The sequence below is a fragment of the Macrotis lagotis genome, chromosome X, assembly GCF_037893015.1.
Source record: "Macrotis lagotis isolate mMagLag1 chromosome X, bilby.v1.9.chrom.fasta, whole genome shotgun sequence".
NCBI lineage: Eukaryota > Metazoa > Chordata > Mammalia > Peramelemorphia > Peramelidae > Macrotis > Macrotis lagotis.
This window is the reverse complement of record NC_133666.1, coordinates 210,209,181-210,215,180: the sequence shown is the minus strand read 5'-3', so window position 1 is coordinate 210,215,180 and position 6,000 is coordinate 210,209,181. Positions and strand designations below refer to the sequence as shown.

At 39.8% G+C, this 6,000-nt stretch overlaps 1 pseudogene; it reads left to right on the top strand.

Annotated features, from left to right (window-relative positions):
* The first annotated feature begins 960 nt into the window (after positions 1 to 960).
* LOC141502899 (transmembrane emp24 domain-containing protein 4-like) lies at positions 961 to 1,903 on the top strand (annotated as a pseudogene).
* The last annotated feature ends 4,097 nt before the right edge of the window (positions 1,904 to 6,000 follow it).

The window sequence follows — 6,000 nt, the reverse complement described above, 5'->3', positions numbered from 1 at the left end:
ATTTCTTTTTGTAGAACTGTTTACTAACAGAGAAGAATTTCTTGGGCAAACAAAATCTAATGGAACCTTAATGGATTTGATGCCCTGATGATAATAATGAGGATCTAGCAAGTCAAATAAATAAATAAATGCCCTGAACTACATAGGTTTCTTTCTTTCCCTGTAAAGCCCTGCCCTAGCTTTAGAGGAAAGCAAGATATTAAACGATCGTTCATTTATATTAAAGCCCATGGAACTTTTAGGACATTTGAGTCTTACCCTTGTTAATCAAAAACAATAGCACAAAACCATGAGATAATGCATTGCAAATACATTTATTACAAGAGAAAGGCACATGCATGTCGAAATTCTTTCCTAAGTAAGATGCCCAGCAGTATGGGGAAAGACTTGGTTGATATTTAAATTACAAGGAAAAAGGGAAGTCTTCGGAGAGGAAAAAAGATGCAAAAAAGTAGCATGCTAGACTAACTGCAAGGGCCTCATCTGAGCAAAAGCAGTTTCTTAGTCTGATGTCCTCAGACTGGTTCTTGTTTACTTCCAAGGACACAGTCCAGCTTGGGGTATGAACAACAAATTATGTCAGCTGAGTTGGGAAAAGGAGAGGGAAGATTGTTCTTGACATATCCAGAGCTTCCAGTGTGTCTGGAAAGTATATCATCTCAAGAGGACAAGTTCAAGGGATTGCTTAACAATCTAGATACCAAAAGGCAGACTTTAAGAGCAATGTCAATAATCTTTTAAGAAAATTCCTATAAAATGTACTGGAATCAAGCAGAAGTCTCAGTAACTTGGAATATTTCTCAATAAAGATTATTTTTTCCTATAATCCTATATAGTACCTACTAGGATTCACCCTCTATTCAAAGAATTGAGGTCATTTCACAGAAAACAAAGAGGTTTTAATATGGGCATTTAGGATTTTTTATCTAATAGAACCATAGTAAATCTGTTTTTTGAGTGATGGCAGGTGTTTGGGCCAGGCAACTGCAAGCTGCAATATGACTAGGTGCTGCTGCTTCTGCTCTGGTTGACCTTGGCCTCAGGGCAGGGGCTTTTGTTTCACCTGGGAGAGACTAAGGAATGCTTCTTCATCAAAGAAATGTTCTTTGAGACCCTGGTTATAGATTAGCACTGAGGTAGTGTGGGGACTCTCTTTCCCAGCACAGGCCCAGACTCTGACCTGAAAGGAACTCTGAAAGAAACCAACCATTGGCACCAGTCCCTGCTCCAGAGTGGATCTCCTTCTTCATCTTCCACTACCCCCATCCCCAGTCCAGAACTGGGCTAAGTGCAGCCCTGACTCTGGTTCCTAGACACCTCCTTACTGGCCCCAGTAGGAGATCCTTCTCTAAGCTTGCCTATACTCCATGGAAATCTAGTTCCCTTTCTAGACCCTTTGGGACTGGTGTCCTGGGGGACTTGCTGGAGACCTTCCTGCCTTCCACTTTAGGGCTGGGGATGCATGTGGAAGTGAAAGTCAGTTGGAAAGTTGGTGTTATCATAGCAGGATGATTCAGAAGCAGTATGATTCAGATTACCTCCCACTCCCCATATGACCAACCACCAGATTGGCCTGCTCTCCAATTCTACACGAATGGCCATTTTTTCAGGTGGTAAATTAAAGGTATAGCTGGATATACAGGTTGGCAAATATCCAAACAACTACCTTGAAATTACTTCCAAGGATAAATTAACAGAGCTACAACTGTGCTTGCTAGTTCTTGATCAGGTGGAATAGATCTAAAAGGAACAGAGTTACTGAAGGTACCAATGAGGAATGCTTCTGTATGACTAGCAAGAGCTAGTGATATGATTGTTTATTGCTCAGACTGTCTTCCCCCTCCCTGGCATCTGGCCAATGCGACACCTTAAGAGTTTCTTTGAAGTCAAAAAATTGGTGTAAAGTTATTTCCTATAAAATCCCTTTCCTTTCATCCCACTTAATTGGTATTTTCCCCTCTATCACAACCTGGGTACTTGAATTTTGCACGAAAAACAAAATTGAGAATATATGTTCCTATGGTTCCATGACAGCCATGCTAATCTCAACCAGGCTGGGGTTAATAGGCACTGGACTTCACAGAATCTTCCCTCCCCCAAAGGTTATAGGATATTGCTCAAAGCCTACAAAAGCTTCTTCTATATTCTGGAGAAGAGCTTGAGCTAATTAGGATACAGCCTTCATTTCATGGCCTACCTTCTTTTATGTCCAGTCATCTGTCCTAATCATTTGATTAGGTAAATAAGCAAAACCACTTCTTTAATTTCTGATTTACTTTAACATGCCTACATTGCATGTGACCAAAATACCAAAAAATAGGACACCCTAACCTCACTACTGTCCAATTAGTCCTGGCTTCACCAAGATGATCTGTGACTGTAAACAAGGTGGCAGAACTCAGATACCAAGGGAATGAAATTTTTTTATGTGACTATTTTTTGATATGTGTATTTTGTTCTTTGTATCTGAAATATTATTGCTTATGTATAAGAGATGTTGAAAAAAATCAATGCAGAACTGACAATCTTCATCATTGTCTATATGTTTTTTAAAAAACAACCACTGTGACAACTCTCCAACTCTTCAATAAAAGGTCTAGAAGTTAGGGACTCAAGTAGACATTTCAATCTATTTTTAGTAAGGCCTTTCCTGTAAGTTTGCACAGGCCCCCTTGTACCCTTTGAGACCCAAATAGATATTAAGGGGATGTGAAGTTAAGGAAGTGTGGAATGAGCAGTTTTCTTCCCTTCTTCTCTCTTTCCCTCACAGAGAGCTGTTAAATTTTATTTAAGATGCAGTAAAATATTTTCTCCATGGATCCTAGATTTAGTTTTTTATATGGATTTTTCAGTGAAATAAAACTTGTTCTAGTACTTGTGATGCTTGAGATGAAATAAAAGTTCTTAAAAAATCAGAAACCAAGGAGAATAGTAAAAGAAACCTGATATGAAATAACCCCAAGGATTTGAAGGTGATCTTAAATCTCTTGAGACTCTCTTAGTTTAGAACAAACACTCCTAAGGGTTCAATTAGAATTAGGACAGCTTCTAAGAAGTGAGGGAATCAGGGATTTGCCTGGGCAGTCTCCTCAGACTCAGCCTTTAGGAATCATTCTGGGCAGACCTTACTATTTACTTTCTTCAACCCATAATACTCATTATTTATTCTATTTCAGACATTCAAGCTAGGGTAGATTTGTGAGTTATATGACTTCTGTCTCTGGATAGCTGTGTCTTAAAGAAGACAATGCTCTAATATTGTCCCTAGATATGAATTCAAAGTAAACTCGCCTTATTTTGACTTTTTTGGAAAGAGGGACAATTACCAAATAGATGATGGGGGTAGAATTATTTCAATCTTCCAAGCTGTGTCCAGCTGATGATAGACTTATCATCTGGATGGGACATTTCATGCTAGTCCACTCCTGACATAGGATTGACCTTTCTTGCACAAGAGGGTCTTTCAGAACTCATGTGGTGGGGTGGCTAGGTGGTACAGTGGATAAAGCACTGGCCCTGGAGTCAGGAGTACCTGGGTTCAAATCCGGTCTCAGACACTTAATAATTACCTAGCTGTGTGGCCTTGGGCGAGACACTTAACCCCATTTGCCTTGCAAAAACCTAAAAAAAAAAACAAACCCAGAACTCATGTGGTGTGAGTTATGGGAAGCCATGGTTACCCTCATGCTACCAAGATAGTGGAGTATAACTTTTAAAAATAAGCTTGTGAATCGGAAATTAAGTAAATGTCCTTCAATTGGGGAATGGCTTAACAAAATGTGGTATATGTATGTGATGGAACACTATTGTTCTATTAGAAGTCAGGAGGGACTGGAATTCAGGGGACCCTGGAAAGATTTGCATGGACTGATGCTGAGCAAGATGAGAAGAACCAGAACATTGTGCACCCTAGCAGCAACATGGGGGTGATGACCAACCTTGATGGACTTGCTCTACCATTAGTGCAACAATCAGGCACAATACTTATTTTTCTTCCTTAAGGATATGATTTCTCTCTCATCACATTCAACTTAGATCAATGTAGACTATGGAAACAATGTAAAGACTAACAGATTGTCTTCGGGTGGGGGGAGGGAAGCAAGATTGGGGAAAAATTGTAAAAAATTCAAAATAAAAAAATAAGTTTGTGTGAATGTTTACATATGCTGTCATAGGGAATATGGGGCTTAGAGGCCTAGCTCATTAAGGAAGAGGGAGAGACCTGTCCATCCTGATATGTTTCCACAGAGTTCACAGGAACGTTATAGTCTGAAATGTCAAAGACAGGAAAATAGAATATCCTACTGAATATTCAGATATTTTCCCAGGGCCTTGGTCAGCAGAGCTTTCCCAACAGCTGCTCCTCTACCCTGACTTTTTTGCTCCCTTAACCTACCTGTGTTGTTCCCAATCGCCTAAACTGCATTCATTTTTTTTATAAAGATTTTATTTATTTTGAATTACAATTTTTCCCCTGATCTTACTTCCCTCCCCCACCCCCACAGAGGGTAATTTGTCGGTCTTTACATTGTTTCCATGGTATACATTGATCTAAATTGTATGTGATGTGAGAGAGAAATCATATCCTTAAGGAAGAAATATCAAGTATATGAGATAGCAAGATGGGTGGCTAGGTGGTACAGTGGATAGAGCACCAGCCCTGAAGTCAGGAGTTACCTGGGTTCAAATCCGGTCTCAGACACTTAATAATTACCTAGCCGTGTGGCCTTGGGCAAGCCACTTAACCCCATTGCCTTGCAAAATCCTAAAAAAAAAAAAACAAAAAAAAACAAGATCAGACAATAAGACATCAGGGTTTTCCCCCCTAAATTAAAGGTAATAGTCCTGGGTCTTTGTTCAAACTCCACAATTCTTTCTTTAGATACAGATGGTATTCTCCATTGCATTCAGCTCCAAATTGTCCCTGATTGTTGCACTGATGGAATGAGCAAGTCCATCAAGGTTGATCATCACTCCCAAGTTGCTGTTAGGGTGTACAGTGTTCTGGTTCTGCTCATCTCACTCAGCATCAGTTCATGCAAATCCTGCCAGGCTTCCCTGAGTTCCCATCCCTCCTGGTTTCTAATAGAACAATAGTGTTTGGGGTGGCTAGGTGGGGTAGTGGATAAAGCACTGGCCTTGGAGTCAGGAGCACCTGGGTTCAAATCCAGGCTCAGACACTTAATAATTACCTAGCTGTGTGGCCTTGGGCAAGCCACTTAACCCCATTGCCTTGCAAAAAAAAAAAATAGTGTTCCATGACATACATATACCACAGTCTGCTAAGCCATTCCCCAATTGAAGGATATTTACTTGATTTCCAATTCTTTGCCACCACAAACAGGGCTGTTATGAATATTTTTGTTCAAGTGATGTTTTTACCCTTTTTCATCATTTCTTCAAGGTATAGACCCAGTAGTGGTATTGCTGGATCAAAGGGTATGCACATTTTTGTTGCCCTTTGGATAAGTACACAGCTCCACAAACGATGCAATAGTGTGCCAGATTTCCCACAATCCTTCCAATAATGATCATTATCCTTTCTGGTCATATTGGCCAGTCTGAGAGGTGTGAGGTGGTATCTCAGAGAAGCTTTAATTTGCATTTCTCTAAAAAGTAATGATTTAGATCAATTTTTCATATGACTGTGGATTGCTTTGATCTCCTCTGTAAATTGCCTTTGCATCTCCTTTGACCATTTGTCAATTGGGGGATGGCTTTTTTTTTAGATTTTTCAAGGCAATGGGGTTAAATGACTTGCCCAAGGCCACAGGGCTAGGTAATTATTTATTAAGTGTCTGAGGCCAGATTTAAACTCAAGTACTCCTGACTCTAAGGCCAGTGCTCTATCCACTGCACCACCTAGCCGCCCCAAGGGAATAGCTTTTTTAAAAAAGAATTTGACTCAGTTCTCTGTATCTTTTAGAAATGAGTCCTTTGTCATAAATATTAGTTGTAAAGATTGTTTCCCAGTTTACTGAATTTCTTTTGATCTTGGTT